The sequence below is a fragment of the Capricornis sumatraensis genome, chromosome 6 (assembly GCF_032405125.1).
Source record: "Capricornis sumatraensis isolate serow.1 chromosome 6, serow.2, whole genome shotgun sequence".
NCBI classification, from domain to species: Eukaryota; Metazoa; Chordata; class Mammalia; order Artiodactyla; family Bovidae; genus Capricornis; species Capricornis sumatraensis.
In genome coordinates this window covers 20,329,005-20,348,626 of record NC_091074.1, presented here as the reverse complement: position 1 = coordinate 20,348,626, position 19,622 = coordinate 20,329,005, and positions in this window count along the sequence as shown.

Sequence of the window (19,622 nt, the reverse complement as noted above, 5' to 3'; positions counted from 1 at the left end):
GGACTGTAACCTACCAAGCTCCTCTGTCCATGAGATTTTCCAGGCAAAAGTACTGGAGTGGATTGCCATTTCCTTCTCCAGGGGATCTTCCGGACCCAGGGATTGAACCCGGGTCTCCAACATTGTAGACAGACGCTTTAACATCTGAGCCACCAGGGAAGTCTATATGTATGCATATAATACTTTTGCGTGTTTTCTGTTTATATAAGATATTTGTATTATGTGCATCATTTTTTTTTCCACCCTATATGTCTCTTCTTTAACCCAGATCTCCTGCATTGCAGGCCGATTCTTTACCATCTGAGCCACTGCACATTAAAAAAAAATGAATCTCAGCCAGGTTTAAAACCTGAAGGTAATATTTATAACAAGACAGTGAGACTGCACCTGTATCAGTTGGCATCACTCACAAATACCCAGCACAAAGGTGACCTGGCTTAAGACTCAGAGCAATGCCCTCACCTGAAATTCTAGGAAATCCACATTGGAATCTCTAATACAATTACATGAGACTCTGATTATGTGCAAATCTAATAATCCCACTTTATGGATACCTGAGGCCTAATGTATTATGCCCTTGCTCCAAAAACATGATTAGCAGCATAATACTTTATGCTCATATTTTTGTGAACATAAGCTAGTTTTGACAGAGGAGAGGTCACACATTCCACTGAGAAAAATGAATCCTGTAATAAAATCATTTTGTTAAATTTCTAGAGTCAAGAAATAAAATACTAATTGAATTTTTTAATGAAAGCAAAGAGTTGGCTTCAAGCCATATCACATGACTGTAAGTTTTGTACAATGCAATTTATTTAATTATTGGCACTGGGTTTCACAGAATATGGTCAACATAAAGTGGATACGTTGCTGGAACACGGAAACTAGAATAGGTTAAAAATGTTGTGACAGGTTTTTGGTAAATGACTTCATATCCTGTAAAAGGCATTAATTTTCTTCCAGAGAGTGCTTATGGTTTGCCTTTTATGTACCACTATGTCTAATTTGTTTTATGCTCTAGCAGTGGAAATTATCTTCTTCCTTCCAATTTATATGGCAAACACAAATGAATACTCAAGTAAAAAAAAAAAAATTGTTGGTTTAATTTGACCATTCTCTGCTTCACCATAAAAGTATATACTTTATTTTGAACTAAGTGGGTAGAAATAATAACTGGTCTTCAAATCATTGAAATTCATTAAGCTTACAAAAAAATTACTTTTGGAAAATAGTTATCATCCTAATTCCAGGAAGACTTAAAAGGATCAATGTACCTGGGAGAAGCTGAAGCAATAGTAATATTTTAAATCTAGCAGCTGGATGGGACCTTGTTTTAGTTAATTATTTCTCATAAGAAAGAGGCAGAAAACCTGGATTACTAGAAAACTTAGCCAGTCGTGTCTAATAAAATTAGGTCTGAACAATTCTTGTTCATATATTAAAACAATTGTGTATACATTGATTCATTTTTGCAAATTAAGCAAGTTCAGATTCATTATTGTGAGAAGCTGAAGGAATTGGGTGTCAGACGTTTGAAGAGTTTTAAATTTTTACTGCAAGTTTCCTTTTTTACCTCATGAATGAGTAAAACTTTGGTAAAACATAAAATGAATACCTTCATTTTTAAAATGAGTTCCAGAAAAACATCTACTTCTGCTTTACTGACTATGTCAAAGCCTTTGACTGTGTGGGTCACAATAAACTGTGGAAAATTCTTAATGAGAAGGGAATACCAGACCACTTTACCTGCCTCTTGAGAAACCTGTATGCAGGTCAGGAAGCAACAGTTAGAACTGGACATGGAACAACAGACTGATTCCAAATAGGGAAAGGAGTACGTCAAGACTATATACTGTCACCCTGTTTATTTAAATTATATGCAGAGTACATCATGAGAAATGCCAGGCTGGATGAAGCACAAGCTGGAATCAAGATTGCCGGGGGAAATATCAATAACCTCAGATATGCTGATGACAGCACCCTTATGGCAGAAAGCAAAGAGGAACTAAAGAGCCTCTTGATGAAAGTGAAAGAGGAGAATGGAAAAGTTCGCTTAAAACTCAACATTCAGAAAACTAAGATCATGGCATCCAGTCCTATTGCTTCATGGCAAATAGAGGGGAAACAATGGAAACAGTAACAGACTTTATTTTGGGGGGGGCTCAAAATCACTGCAGATGGTGACTGCAGCTATGAAATTAAAACACGCTTTCTCCTTGGAAGAAAAGCTATATCAATCTAGACAGCATATTAAAAAGCAGAGACATTACTTTGCCAACAAATGTCCATCTAGTCAAGACAGATCAAACCAGTCAATCCTAAAAGAAATCAATCCTGAGTGTTCATTGGAAGGACTGATGCTGAAGCTGAAACTCTAATACTTGGGCATCACATCATCTGATGTGAAGAACTCACTTATTGAAAAAGACCCTGATGCTAGGCAAGACTGAAGGCAGGAGAAGAAGGGGATGACAGAGGATGCGATAGTTGGATTGCATCACTGACTCAATGGACATGAGTTTGAGCAAGCTCCAGGAGTTGGTGATGGACAGGGTAGCCCGGCATGCTGCAGTCCTTAAGGTTGCAAAAAGTCGGACACAACTGAACAATTGAACTGAACTGACAAATTCAGCTGCAGTGAACCTTCACATACGAGTCTTTGTATGGACATATCTTTTCATTTATCTTGGACAGAAAACTAAGAATGAAATCTGGGTCATATGATTGTTGCTGCTGTCGTTGTTTAGTCTTTCATTCATATCCAACTCTGCAACCCTATGGACTGCAGCACGCCAGGCTTCCCTGTCCTTCACCATCTCCCAGAGCATGCTGCATGCCCACTGAGTTGGCAATGACATCCAACCATGTCATCCTCTATCATCCCCTTCTTCTCCTGCCTTCAATCTTTCTCAGCATCAAGGTTTTAGTATGTTTAACTTTCTAAGAAACTGCCAAACTATGTTTCAAAGGGGTTGTACTATTTTATATTTTATATTCCCACAAGCAGAACATGAGACCTCTGATATATGTTTAAGATTAGGTATTTTTATATTAAAAAATTATTGATCACTTGCAGTTAACTTAAATGTTGTTTCCAAAAATATCACTTAAAAGTCAAGTTCTACATGTTTACTTTTGTTGTTGTTGTTTATTCTCTAAGTTGTATCCGACTCTTTGTGATCCCATGGACAGCAGCACCCCAGGCTCCTCTGTCCTTCACTGTTTCCCGGAGTTTGCTCAGATTCATGTACACTGAGTCAGTGAAGCTATCTAACCATCTCATCCTCTGCCGCCTCCTTCTCATTTTGTCTTAAGGAAGGATAAACGCACAGTGCTTGCCAAGCATAGTTTGATGTTTAAACTCCTGAGTTTTTGTGACTTCCTTCCGGACTCCCTGCTTTTGGGAATATCTGAGAAATTAGATAATCTCCTTATGACTGTTTTGATGTGATCTTTCCCTTATGGCATGTATACCTATGAGAATAGGATATCAGTAGAAATCCAGACTCTGGAGTTCAACAAACCTCACTCCAAGTAGGGAAATTAAATACAAGTTAGGTACAACAAATGCAAGAGAAATTAGTGTCATCTTATTTAGAATTTTATGATTCAAGAGTCTGAAGGAAATGTACACTAAGTTTATTCCAATCACTCATGGAATGCATCAAGGTAGACTATAGCATCCCATTGAGTGGTCTGGCTTATCATTATTACTATTTATTTATTTGTTACTAGATTTTTAAAATTCGGTTATAATTGACAAATATTTTTAAAGTCTGTATCAAGATGATTGGATGTATGTATGCATTGTGAAACAATCCCCCTCCCCCCATCAAGTGACTAAACACATCTAGCCCCTCACATATGTATCAGTTTTTGGTGACAACATTTAAGCTCTACTTCTCTTTTATTTATAGAAAACAGCGTTATTGATTGTAGTCATGTCACCACGTTATATGGTAGATCCTCATGGCTTCTTCATATTATAACTGAAAGTTTTTACTCTCTTACAAACTTCTACCTATTTTCCCCACCATGAAGCCCTTGGCAACAACTTACTACTGTGTTTTTATTGGTTCAACTTTTTTTTTTTTAAGGTTCACCTATGTGTGATACCATATTCATTACACTTCATTTGATGTTTTAAACCATGGAGGTAATTCTTATTTATTTAGGCAAGGCAAATAATTCAAAGTATAAACTTAATAATCTGCATAAGTCCATACTTCCTTATGAAATTAATACTTTGGAGTAATATTATTAATAGTCACATACTATTTCACATTCATTTTTATGCATATACAAACACAACAGGAATACTCAAAATTACTTTCAAGCTTAAGTCATTCTGACCTTAAATGACTATCAGAAACTTTTTAAAATTTTGTTATTTTAGAAACTGAGATCAGTTTAATTAATGCAAAAATTATTTTTAATAAGCTTTATTTTTAAAGAATTGTGCCCTCTGATTTTATTTATGCATAACCATACTCAACATAAGATAACTGTGACTTACCTTATACAAAAATACTAATTAACACAATTCTTTAAAGCAAAGTAATGAAAAAGATATTAAGTAAAAGATATAATTCAAGTATTTACCATAGAACTGTACAGTTTTACACCTTTATACAATTTAGGATCAAGAGAAGGATGCTTCCCTCACTGTTCTAATTCAACATTTTTTATATCAGAACAAGAGATATAAAACAACACTAGAATGGAAAGAAAAATTGTCAGCTTTGTTCTCTATATTATAATTACATAAAAATTCAAGTGAGTCTACAGTTACATATTTGGAATCAATAAAAGCTTAGCAATTATTTAAAAATGGAAAAATCATTTTTCTGTATTTAGCAACAATTGATTAGAACTTCTAATTAAAATAGATTGAAGTAAATAGTATTGTTGGCTTCCCAGGTGGTAAAGAGTTTGCCTACCAATGCAGGAGACACAAGAGAGACAGGTTCAGTCCCTGGGTTGGGAGATCCCCTGGAGTAGGAAATGGAAACCCACTTTAGTATTCTTGCCTGGGAAATCCCATGGACAGAAGAGTATGGTGGGCTACAGTCTATGAGGTCACAAAGAGCTGTGCATGACTGAGCAACTGAGCACACACACACACACACACACACACACACACACAGTACTATTAAGAACAACAACAAAAGGTATTTAGTAATACATTAAACCAAATATATGCAGACCTTTTATGAAGAAGGAAAAGATATGAAATAATTTTCATATTATTTTACTAAAAGATACAAAATAATTCCTAAACAAATAATTTCTATGTTCTTGGGGAGAAAAAATTAAATCTTGCTAATGTTAATTATCCAGTAATTAATTTATAAAATCAGTTGAACAAAGAAACCTGTATAATACTATGCATTATAGCATTGCTTGCAATAGTGAAAGACTGAAAATAAAAACTTGGTTCATTTATACAAGATTAGCTATATAAACTGCAACTTATTTATATAATGTGATGCCACAAAATAAATGAATGAATTTTACTTCAGTGTTCAATAAGGTAAGTGTCAAAAAAAAAAAAAGAGAAATGAAAAATCAAGTTTTTCATGCAGAAGTATATATGTATGGTACAATGTTCATAATTACATGGAAAATAAAGACATTATTTATGTTTCTTTACAGATAATAGATAACTTCACAGGATAACTTCAAAGTGTTAAAAAGGGCACATGAAACACTAAATGTAAGGCAGAGGTTTCTTGGGATGTAGAAAAAAGGAGCGTGGTATCCGGAAATGTTAAAATTTCACAGAGCCATGGGTGTTTAATGGGTGTAGTTAATCTGTATGTTTGAATTTTTTCTTTAAAAAAAAAATTCAATACAGCAAAATTGTCCTCCATCCTTAAAACAGAATGCCTCTTGTTCAAGTTGCAGCAGTAAATATTTGGTTTGTATTTAAGAACTCTATTGTGCACTGTATTCTTAATCATATTCAGCATCACTCGATTTCTATGAGAGACTCTAAAACCAAGACTCCACTGTGAGGTTGATACATTTATATATCTTAACCTATACTCACCCCAATGAGTCTCTCTCAATCTCCTCTGAGACAGAGTTGGCAAAGAGTTTGAATTATAAACACTGGGCTCATTTATGTGTTTATGTATAAACACTGGAAGCATTTATGTATGCTTCAGTTTAGTGGTATTCCCAAATATAATCCTTCATATACTCAAGCTCAGAAACCTAAGCAAGGGTATTTGGATGCCTTCTGCTGTAATTTCCTTCCCTTCCTAAATATCTATCTTGGATACAGCATTATTAAAACCAATAGCATTGTGCAATGGTCCTTCACCATTTATGTATGTGACACGAATGTATACTGGTGGCAAAGGCAAAAGAATTCAATGGAATTCATATTTAACATTATTATTATTTTTTTACTTTATGTCCCTTTACCATCATTTAAATATAGTTCTTGACAAATACTGTATAATAACATTTACATGTGCAATCTAAAAATACAAAAAAAAAAAAAAAAAACACTGAATATAAGAAAAAAGAAATAGACTCACAGATATAGAGAACACACCAGTGTAACCAGTGGTTGGGAGGGGGCAATACATGGGTAGGGGAGTGGGAGGTATAAATGATTGGGTATAAGTTAGGTTCAAGGATGTATTGTACAACACAGGGAATATAGCAAATGTTTCAGAATAACTGAGAGTCAAGAGTAACCATTAAAAACTGTATAAAAAATAAAAAAATTTAGTTAGAAAATATTTTTTAATAAATAGATCTCTTGAGTACCCTACTCAAACTTCCTTATGTATTCAAAAACTTATGTATCTTCATGAAACCTACAGATTTTCTGAACTGTTAACCTGACATTGCATCATTACATTTGCCCATTCTGCTTTAACAGGCTTTGCTAATTGTGTGTGTGCGCACAAAAGTGTGTATATGTATGTGACTTCTCTGGTGGCTCGGATGGTAAAGAGTCTGCCTGCAGTGAGGGAGACCCGGGTTCAGTCCCTGAGTTGGGAAGATCCCCTGGAGGAGGGAATGGCAACCCACTCCAAAATTCTTGCTTGAAGAATCCCATGGACAGAGGAGTCTGGTGGGCTACAGTCCGTGGGATTGCAAAGTGTCGGATACAACTGAGCAACTAACACATTGACTTTCATATACATATATGTATGTGTGTGTGTGTGTGTGTGTGTGTGTGTGTGTGTGTGTGTGTGTGTAGCAGTTCAGTTCAGTTCGGTTGCTCAGTCATGCCTGAATCTTTGTGACTACATGAATTGCAGCAGGCCAGGCCTCCCTGTCCATCAACAACTCCCGGAGTACACTCAGACTCACGTCCATCAAGTCAGTGATGCCATCCACCATCTCATCTTCTGTCGTCCCTTTCTCCTTTTGCCCCCAATCTCTCCCAGCATCAGGGTCTTTTCTAATGAGTCAACTCTTCACATGAGGTGGCCAAAGTACTGGAGTTTCAACTTTAGCATCATTCCTTCCAAAGAAATCCCAGGGCTGATCTCCTTTAGAATGAACTGGTTGGATCTCCTTGCAGTCCAAGGGACTTTCAAGAGTCTTCTCCAACACCACAGTTCAAAAGCATCAATTCTTCGGCACTCAGCTTTCTTCACAGTCCAACTCTCAATCCATATGTGACCACTGGGAAAACCATAGCCTTGAGTAGACAGAACTTTGTTGGCAAAGTAATGTCTCTGCTTTTCAATATGCTATCTAGGTTGGTCATAACTTTTCTTAAGGAGTAAGCGATTTTAATTTCATGGCTGCAGTCACTGTCTGCAGTGAGTTTGGAGCCAAAAACACTAAAGTCTGACACAGTTTCCACTGTTTCCCCATCTATTTCCCATGAAGTGATGGGACCAGATGCCATGAGCTTCATTTTTTGAATGTTGAGCTTTAGGCCGACTTTTTCCTCTCCACTTTCACTTTCATCAAGAGGCTTTTTAGTTCCTCTTCACTTTCTGCCATAAGGGTGGTGTCATCTACATATCTGAGGTTATTGATATTTCTCCCGGCAATCTAGATTCCAGCTGCACTTCTTCCAGCCCAGCGTTTCTCACGATGTATTCTGCATATAAGTTAAATAAGCAGGGTGACAATATACAGCCTTGACGTACTCCTTTTTCTATTTGGAACCAGTCTGTTCCATGTCCAGTTCTAACTGTTGCTTCTGACCTGCATATAGGTTTCTAAGAAGCAGGTCAGGTGGTCTGGTATTCCCATCTCTTTCAGAATTTTCCACAGTTTATTGTGATCCACACAGTCAAAGGCTAGGCATAGTCAATAAATCAGAAATAGATGTTTTTCTGGAACTCTCTTGTTTTTTCGATGATCCAGCGGATGTTGGAAATTTGATCTCTGGTTCCTCTGCCTTTTCTAAATCCAGCTTGAACATCTGGAAGTTCACGGTTCACGTATTGCTGAAGCCTGGCTGGAGAATTTTGAGCATTACTTTACTAGCATGTGAGATGAGTACAATTGTGCAGCAGTTTGAGCATTCTTTGGCATTGCCTTTCTTTGGGATTAGAATGAAAACTGAACTTTTCCAGGCCTGTGGCCACTGCTGAGTTTTCCAAATTTGCTGGCATATTGAGTGCAACACTTTCACAGCACCATCTTTCAGGATTTGAAACAGCTCAACTGGAATTCCATCACCTCCACTAGCTTTGTTTGTAGGGATGCTTTCCAAGGCCCACTTGACTTCACATTCCAAGGTGTCTGGCTCTAGATTAGTGATCATATCATCATGATTATCTGGGTTGTGAAGATCTTTTTTGTACAGTTCTGTGCATTCTTGCCACCTCTTCTTAATATCTTCTGCTTCTGTTAGGTCCATACCATTTCTGTCCTTTATCGAGCCCATCTTTGCATGAAATGTTCACTTGGTGTCTCTAATTTTCTTGAAGAGATCTCTAGTCTTTCCCATTCTGTTCTTTTCCTCCATTTCTTTGCATTGATCGCTGAAGAAGCCTTTCTTATCTCTCCTTGCTATTCTCTGGAACTCTGCATTCAGATGCTTATATCTTTCCTTTTCTCCTTTGCTTTTCGCTTCTCTTCTTTTCACAGCTATTTGTAAGGCCTCCCCAGACAGCCATTTTGGTTTTTTGCATTTCTTTTTCACGGAAATGGTCTTGATCCCTGTCTCCTGTCCAATGTCATGAACCTTTGTCCATAGTTCAACAGGCCCTCTGTCTATCAGATCTAGTCCCTTAAATCTATTTCTCACTTCCACTGTATAATTGTTAGGGATTTGATTTAGGTCATACCTGAATGGTCTAGTGGTTTTCCCTACTTTCTTCAATTTAAGTCTGAATTTGGCAATAAGGATTTCATGATCTGGGCCACAGTCAGCTCCTGGTCTTGTTTTTGCTGACTGTATAGAGCTTCTCCATCTTTGGCGGTAAAAAGTATAATCAATCTGATTTCGGTGTTGACCATCTGGTGATGTCCATGTGTAGAGTCTTCTCTTGTGTTGTTGGAAGAGGGTGTTTGCTATGACCAGTGCATTTTCTTGGCAAACTCTATTAGTTTTTGCCCTGTTTCATTCCATATTCCAAGGCCAAATTTTCCTGTTACTCCAGGTGTTTCTTAACTTCCTGCTTTATATATATGGTTGACTCACAGGTTAAAGTGTCTGCCTGCAATGCAGGAGACTTGGGTTCGATCCCTGGGTTGGGAAGGTCCCCTGGAGAAGGAAATGGCAACCCACTCCAGTATTCTTGCCTGGAGAATCCCATGGATGGAGGAACCTGGTGGGCTACAGTCCATGGCGTCGCAAAGAGTCAGACACAACTGAGTGACTTCACTTCACTTCACTTCTACGTGTGGGTATGTGTGTTACATTGAAGCAATAAAATGCCAAAGAATTGATGCTTTTGAACTGTGGTGTTGGAGAAGACTCTTGAGAGTCCCTTGGACTGCAAGGAGATCCAACCAGTCCATTCTGAAGGAGATCAACCCTGGGATTTCTTTGGAAGAAATGATGCTAAAGCTGAAACTCCAGTACTTTGGTCATTTCATGTGAAGAGTTGACTCATTGGAAAAGACTTTGATGCTGGGAGGGCTTGGGGGCAGGAGAAGAAGGAGACGACAGAGGATGAGATGGCTGGATAGCATCACTGACTTGACGGACGCGAGTCTGAGTGAACTCAGGGAGTTGTTGATGGACAGGGAGGCCTGGTGTGCTGCAATTCATGGGGTCACAAAGAGTCAGACACGACTGAGCGACTGAACTGAACAGAACTGAAGATGTTTATTATAACAACATATAATGGTAGAGGTAAAAGTTATGAGAAATGTTAATCTAACCCAAAGATACCTATCTAATTGGACAGATAGCCATAACTCTATGTCAAAATCTATTTTAACTGAGCACTGAGGGCATACTTATTAATTCAAAGGGGATTTAAATCACAGTATTTTGCACAGGACACATTCTTCTTTAATTTATCAAGACTTTAATATTTTAAGTCATTTCTCCACTCTATACCTAGTCCCAGTGCAGTTCCAGCTCCCACCAAAGCAAAACAAGGTGTCAAAGATACTTGAATTTTCTAGTCTTTAACTCTGAGAGTTTCTGTCCATCCAACTCCAACCAGAGTCTTTCCCTTCTAAAACATTTCTTAATTTCTGCGTTAAACTTCCTAACGTTAAACTTGCTTCTAGTGTTGCAGATTGTACATTCTGGAGTCAGACTACCTGATTTAGTTGGAGCTTCTGCATTTTTCTCTGGTGGCTCAGTTGGTAAAGAATTCACCTACAGTGCAGGCCTAGGTTTGATCCCTAGGTTGGGAAGATCTCTTGGATAAGGGAATGGCTACCCACCCCAGTAATCTGGCCTGGAGAAGCCCATGAACTGTATAGCCATGGGGTCACAAAGAGTGGGACACGACTGAGCGACTTTCGATTTCACTTTCAATTTCTGCATTTTTCTGCCTATACCTTGTTAAATCTCAATTTCCTTAACCAGAATATGTGATAATAGTGATACCCACTTCAATAGATTGGCATGGGAATTAATCAATACCCTTATAATTTTTAGAACTATGTTCAGCATTTAATCAACTGTTCAACATATTTTATGTATGACTGTTATCATGGTCATAGTCTCCCCCATTATCACTGAAAAAAGCAAGTTACTCTTACAATCTGCAACCAAAGCTATATTCCTTGGTTGTCAATATAACAATACAGCTCTTATACCAAGTATATAGCAAAATCATCTCTCTCTATGCTTAACAGTCCTCCTCTTTTGTCCATATGCCCAGGTTACCCCTCAACATTCTATTGTTGGTCAAGTTCTCAGAATGCTCTGTATCTACTAAAGTCTACTAAAGTACTCTTCTTGTCCTGTTTTGCTCATCAGAATTTAAAGTCCATAAGATCAGGAAGCATGTCTTTACATTCACCAGAACTTGAAAAATTCACCAATATGGCAGGAAAGCCTTGTGTGCAAATTCAAACAAGTTAAGAGAGTTTATGTGTACTATTCACTGCAGAATCTCTAGTGTTGAGAACAAATCTGAAATAAAGAAATAAAATTTGGAAACCATCAAACAATATGGTTAAGAGAGTCAGGTTATCTAGTTCTGCTAAGCTCAGCTTTCTCACATGCAAAATAGAAATTATAATATTGCCTATCTCACAGGGGATTGTGGTAAATGAGCTAACACATGTAAAGCACTTTGAAGTAGCTTTGACATGAGAACTCAGTAATAATAACCAACACCACCATTATGATTTTATTAAATACTGAAGCTTCATCTGCAATATAAATGGAATGGCTCCAAAGATAGGATTAGAAAAATCCTAGCCCTGTCTCTAATGAAATGTGAAGCTCATTTTTTTAAAGCAAGGGAAAAAATACAAAAGGTCCGTTGTAATACAAAATATGTTAAACCTTCAAAAGACATTTGAAGACTTTAGCTTTCTCCTATAATGTAACAAGAACTGAGTTTGCCTTCCCACCTTAAACAACTAAAGTGAAAGTGAAGTTGCTCAGTCATATCCGACTCTTGGCGACCAGTGGACTGTAGCCCACCAAGCTCCTCAGTCCATGGGATTCTCCAGGCAAGAATACTGGAGTGGGTTGCCATTTCCTTCTCCAAAGGACCAGACAAAATAAATGAAATTATGCTTTTCAGACATTGAACATCAAGAGAGTAACTCCTGAAAGAAAGAAGCTGAGTTGAACCATGAAATTGTCTGAGTCCACTCCTGAAGTGTCCCCAGGCCTCAGAACACGAAGGAAGAAACACTAACAGACTATGGTCTCTTGAGGTCAGAAATAGAATTCAGAGACAGAGGAGGCCAAGGCAGCTAGATCACCTACAGATAAAATTATGAGATGTCTATAAGAAAATATGAGAACATTTTAATTATAATCAGGTAAGCAAAGAATTCATAAAAAGGTCAAAAATTCAAGTTTAATTAAAAATGATAAACTGACCAGCATCATTAATATGTCTTATTTTTCAAATGACACTGTTAAAAAAATAGAAAGGCAAGCTATAGACTAAAGAGAAATATATACAAAACAGATATTCACGAAAGAGTTTATATTCAGATTTTACCCAAGAATTCAAATCTGTTGCCGTTTTTAGTGGATGTCTTCTTTTGGATTTTAAATATATGTATATATAGATATTTAATTATATGAGTTATGTATTTAATATATAACATATTTACTGTAATAATTATTATATAGGTATATATTTAATATACATAAAATAAATACTAAATTATACATATTTAAAATCCGTAAAAGACGACAACAAAGAAATACGGCAAAAGATAATAATAATTCTCCAAGGAAGATGTATGAATGGCTAATACACACATAAAAAGATGTTCAATATTCTTATTCATTACAGAAATGCAAATTACATTCAAAATGGGATACCACTACATTCTATCCCTAGAATGGGCGAGAAAACAAAGAGACAAATAAAGACTTCCAAGGGATCAAGGGTGTTAGGTTACTGGGAAACTCATTCTGCCAGAGGGATTGTCAGATGGTACAAAAACTTTGAAAAGTATATAGATATTTTCTTAAAAAGTTAAACAAACATACCATATGACCTCACTCAATTCCTAGATATTTATTCCTAAGGAAAACAAAAGCATGTATCCACCAAAAGTCTTGTATGTGAATATCTATAGCTATTTTGTGGAAATAGTGACAGACTTTATTTTCTTGGGTTCCAAAATCACTGCAGCCAAGAAATTAAAAGATGCTTGCTCCTTGGAAGAAAAGCTTTAACCAACCTAGACAGCATATTAAAAAGCAGAGACATTACTTTGCCAAAAAAGGTCCATCTAGTTGAAGCTATTTTTTTTCCAGTAGTCAAGTATGGATGTGAGAATCGGACTATAAAGAAAGCTGAGTGCCGAAGAATTGATGCTTTGAACTGTGATGTTGGAAAAGACTCTTGAGGGTACCTTGGACAGCAAGGAGATCAAACCAATCAGTCCTAAAGGAAATCAGTCCTGAATATTCATTGAAAGGACTGATGCTGAAGCTGAAGCTCCAGTACTTTGGCCACCTGATGCCAAGAACTGACTCATTGGAAAAGACCCTGATATTGGGAAAGACTGAAGACAGGAGGAGAAGGGGACGACAGAGACAAGATGGTTGGATGGCACCACCCACTCAATGGACATGAGTCTGAGCAAGCTCTGGGAGGTGGTGAAGGACAGGGAAGCCTGTCATGCTGCAGCCCATGGGGTCACTAAGAGTCGGACATGGTGTCGCTAAGAGTCAGAAAACCCATGGGATTTTCCAGGCAAGAGTACTGGAGTGGGGTGCCATCGCCTTCTCCAAGAAAAAGGAATGCACTATTGATACATTCAACAACTTGATTAAATCTTAAAATCATTATGCTGAAAGAAGCCAGACTAAAAAGCATATATATGATTCTATCTATGTAAATTTGTAGAAAATTAAAACGAATCTGCAGTAACAGAAAGCAGAGTGGTGGATGTGAAAGGACAATGTGAGAGGAAGGGGAGGATTGCAAATGGGCACAAGGAAATTGGGGACAGGAAAATGTTTGCTGTCTCTTTTGTGATAATGGTTTAAGAATGTACATGTATGGCAAAACTCATCAAATGGTAAACTTTATATGAATTTACTGTGCATCAGTCATCACTCACCTGAAAAATAAATTTCAATTTGATTTTCTATGAAAATATTTATTGTTTACACTAGTAAAATACAGATAATGCAGATAGGGCAAAGAGCCTCCATGACAACCACTCTCAGATTTTACTTGCTTCCACCAAGTTAGCTACTATTATCAGTTAGGTATATATGGCTCCCAGATCTTTTTCAAAGTATTTTCCTGTATTAGTCTATGTGTATTAGAAGATTATTTATAGGCACACATCAATTTGCGTAGCCTAGGATTTCATAATTACATGTATGTGTGTATGTGTGTTTAGAAGCAAATGATAGTTGTTGTGGTGCAGAAACCAACACAACATTGTAAAGCAATTATCTTCCCATTTAAAAAGTTTTTTTTTAAAAAGAAAGAAATGATATTATAAAATAATTTGGGATTTCTCCACAAAAGTACACATATATTCTCACATTTTTAATTGTGCTGGGAGAAATATCAATAACCTCAGATATGCAGATGACACCACCCTTATGGCAGAAAGTGAAGAGGAACTAAAAAGCCTCTTGATGAAAGTGAAAGTGGAGAGTGAAAAAGTTGGCTTAAAGCTCAACATTCAGAAAACAAAGATCATGTCATCCGGTCCCATCACTTCATGGGAAATAGATGGGGAGACAGTGGAAACAGTGTCAGACTTTATTTTGGGGGGGCTCCAAAATCACTGCAGATGGTGACTGCAGCCATGAAATTAAAAGACGCTTACTCTTGGAAGAAAAGTTATGACCAACCTAGATATTCAAAAGCAGAGACATCACTTTGCCGACTAAGGTCCGTCTAGTCAAGGCTATGGTTTTTCCAGTGGTCATGTATGGATGGGAGAGCTGGACTATGAAGAAGGCAGAGCACCGAAGAATTGATGCTTTTGAACTGTGGTGTTGGAGAAGACTCTTGAGAGTCCCTTGGACTGCAAGGAGATCCAACCAGTCCAATCTGAAGGAGATCAACCCTGGGATTTCTTTGGAAGGAATGATGGAAAAGCTGAAACTCCAGTACTTTGGCCACGTCATGTGAAGGGTTGACTCATTGGAAAAGACTGTGATGCTGGGAGGGATTGGGGGCAGGAGGAGAAGGGGATGACAGAGGATGAGATGGCTGGATGGCATCACTAACTCGATGTACATGAATCTGAGTGAACTCTGGGAGTTGGTGATGGACAGGGAGGCCTGGCATGCTGGGATTCATGGGGCCGCAAAGATTAGGACATGACTGAGCGACTGAACTGAACTGAACTGAACTGAAGATAGTCCATGTATGGCTTTATCATATTTTGATTGCGCCCATTGACATGAGTAGTTTCAATTTTACAATTTTAAAAATAGATGTAACATATACCATTATAAATCTAAGTTTATGTATAAAAGTTTTTCCAGAACCATATCCAGATGTAGAGGAACTATGTTCAAGAATGCATTCCTCACTTAAATGGGACAGATACAACCAGATCACCCTTTGAGTTATTATTAACTCCCTAAATTGCTAAATAAATAATAAATATAAATAAATAAATAAATAAATAATGCAACCCTGACTATTCATTGAAAGGACTGATGCTGAAGCTAAAATTCCAATACTTTGACCGTCTGATGAGAAGTGCCAACTTATTCGAAAAGACCCTGATGCTGGGAAAGACTGAGGGCAGGAGAAGAGGGCAACAGGGGATAAGATGGTTGGATGGCATCACAGACTCAATGGACATGAGTTTAAGCAAACTCCAAGGGTCAGTGAAGGACCAGAAAGCCTGGCCTGGTACAGTTCATGGAGTCACAAAGAGTTGGACGTGACTTAGCGACTGAACAAAAATAAAAGATAATATTCACCTGTCATGTCTTTGTCTCATTTAAAAATACATTCTGGGGGCTTTAATTTTATATAGAGCTATGCATCTCAGGAGACAAATCAATAATACTAACACTTCTGTGTGATACTAAGTTTGATCTTTAAACAAGTGTCTATTGCTAATGCTAACCAACTTGGAAGTGACTAGGAAAAATAGAAAGTCTAAATAACAGTAATTTGGCTAATGAATTGCTGTTTCAAATGACTATCGCCCAAATCCACAGTTGACTTTAAGCAGTAAAACTTTATTAATGCTTGATGACTAACACAGAAGATGGACTGTCAACTTAAAACTTATTCGTGTCCTCCAAACAATGGCTGCTGCTGCTAAGTCACTTCAGTCGTGTCTGACCCTGTGCGACCCCATAGACGTCAACCCATGTGGCTCCCCCATCCCTGGGATTCTCCAGGCAAGAACACTGGAGTGGGTTGCCATTTCCTTCTTCAGTGCATGAAAGTGAAAAGTGAAAGTGAAGTCGCTCATTTGTATCCGACTCTTAGTGACCCCATGGACCGCAGCCTACCAGGCTCCTCCATCCATGGGATTTTCCAGGCAAGAGTACTTGAGTGGGGTGCCATTTCCTTCTCCGAACAACTGGCTACAGTGAGGCAGAAATCATATGTGAAAACATTATCTAATTATACGTGGAAAGGGAAATATTAAGGGTAATAAGCAGAATTTGCTCAAATCCAATGAATCAAAACCTGTCTTTTTCTATTGGACAAAACAATCAAACACTCTGATACTTGCTAGTCTGTACACCAGGAGAAATTAATAATCTTTAAAGTTGTTTTCACTTTTTTTAATTGATTGAAATAATCTTCATTCAACCTATCTTAAGGGACTATTGGTAGTGAACTTACAACCAAGAAGAAATAGAATTCAATAATTTCTGAAGATTTTTTTTCTCCTTTAAATGCAGAAATGCAATGTTGAAACTGTATTTTACATTTTTTATAAAGCCTTCTCTGGGAAAAGAACACACATTCATAAGAGGATACATACTTTATGGAACATCTATTCCAGTAGTCATGTATGGATGAGAGAGTTGGACTGTGAAGAAGGCAAAGCACCGAAGAATTGATGCTTTTGAACTGTGGTGCTGGAGAAGACTCTTGAGAGTCCCTTGGACTGCAAGGAGATCCATCCAGTCCATTCTGAAGGAGATCAACCCTGGGATTTCTTTGGAAGGAATGATGCTAAAGCTGAAACTCAAGTACTTTGGCCACGTCATGTGAAGAGTTGACTCATTGGAGAAGACTGTGATGCTGGGAGGGATTGGGGGCAGGAGGAGAAGGGGATGACAGAGGATGAGATGGCTGGATGGCATCACTGACTCGATGGACGTGAGTCTGAGTGAACTCTGGGAGTTGCTGATGGACAGGGAGGCCTGGAATGCTGTGATTCATGGGGTCGCAAAGAGTCAGACACAACTGAGTGACTGAACTGAACTGAATCCATTTTTTGACATTTGCAACACATTTCTTTTGTTATTTTGGACATTGTGAAGTGCAAGGCCAAATGTGTCCTTTTTTCAACATTTGCAGAAAATCATATCTTATGCACATTGTATTTGAATGTCACCTTCATTTTTATTTTCCACTTGTATTTTTTATCTCCAGTCAGTTATCTCATTATCACCACCATTTTAAAATTCTTGAGTATCTCTGAAGAGTTACAAATCATTTTTGGAATATATTTAGAACTACATTGCCGGGAGCCAGCATAGAGAATCCCGCCCATGGCAAAGGTCATGAGGAAGAGGCCTGACAGGCAAAAGCGAGATCAGGCCTTGAGGGGCCCCCGTTCTCAAGCATCTACCCCCAAACCAGAATCTGTCTGTCTTACTATTTTGTGCCTTTCACCAGCTCTCCTGACATTAAAAGGGGACTATCCCCGACCACCTTTCTCTGGAAAAATCAACTTGAGGCTCTAGCTAATAAGTCTCCTGGACTTGAGAGGAATATTTCAATTCAAACCCCCTCTGTTAGCATTATAGCTTGCTTGGCAGGTTTATCCAGACTCTTGCAGCTACACATATGATTCTTCACAGCCTCCCAACTGTGACAGGCATGGGAAGCCTAAAAATATAGAGCCTTTCAAAGAGTTAAAAACTATTAGAGTAATGCCGGTGTAGGATTTCACTGTTGAGCCAATGCTTGCTGCTAAGTTCCCATATCTCTTATCCATTGTGCACCTGGGAGTGCATTAGTTAACATAGTTGGAATGTTAAAAAAAAAAAAAAAAAGTGTAGCCTTGAAATTAACCACATCAGACTTTTGGTTCTTTCTTGTAACTCACTGCACCTTTGCTCCATGAGAAATGTAACTCTGTTTAGCATTTTCTGAGGCTGACATAGATTAGAAATATAAAGAGAAAAAACATTTCAAGAGAAAAAACATTTCAAGGGAAAATAAGTTTTCTGGTTGAGCAGCCTTTATCAAAAGAGGGTCATAAAATGTTCACAGGCCTCCAAGGCCAGAAGATAATGTACACAACATTGTTTGTGGGAAAGGTATGCAGAAAAATCCTGGTTTCAATAAAGACAAAACAGATGTAATGTTTGGACTGACTCTGTATGACTTTGCATCTTTCATTTCCCTCTATGTACAAGTTAAAGTATAAAAGCTTCCCTGAAAAATAAAGTGACAGACCAGGATCAGTTCTGCTAAAGCCTGGTTCCTCTGTGTTTTTCTTTCTTCTTTCTTTCTCTCCTCTATTTTTTTATCTGCAACATTCTTTCTTTATCTCTCTCTAAATCATTTTCTTCACCGACGCCATTTCTCCTTCGGGTTCCCCTGGATCCTGTGGGGGCTGGACCCCGGCACTATATAATATGATAGATTGCATTATTGACCCCAATTATTTATTCCTTCCTGCATTCATAACTTTTGACATGTGACTTTGGTGTTCTTCCCCTTGACTTTGGATTCAGCCATGTGACTGACTTTGGCCAATTGACTGAGGCAGATATGAAGTGTGTCAGTTCAGAAAGTGAAAGTCTTAGTTGCTCACTCATGTGTGACTCTTTGCTACCTCATGGACCCACCAGGCTCCTCTGTCCCTGTGATTCTCCAGACAAGAACACTGGAGTGGGTAGCCTTTCCCTTCTCTAAGGGATCTTCCTGACCCAGGGATCGAACCTGGGTCTCTTGTACTGCTGGCAGATTCTTTACCATCTGAGCACAAAGGAAACCCATACCTAGCCCTTAATAGGCTTTATCCATTTTCACATGCATTCTTATAGTTTTGTCATTGCTACTGGAAGAATATACCTGGATAATCTGTTGTTCCAAGACTAAGGATAAACACAACAGACTCAAAGTGCTGGATAGAAACAAAACCTCTCTGGCTGTTATAACTTAAGTTAGCTAAGCCAGAGACATGTAAGAGAGCCCAGATGAGATAAGCAAAGGCACACCCATTGTTCTCTAAATAAGATCCCCCTTTTTATCCCTCACATGTATGAATATCACTGAGAATTTTTTGCTACTGTTTGTTACACAGCATTACTGTGTCAATAGCTAACTGATGCATATCATGTGATTTTTGTTTGTGTGTGTGTATGTGTGTTTTCTCTTAAGCTTACTTGTTAT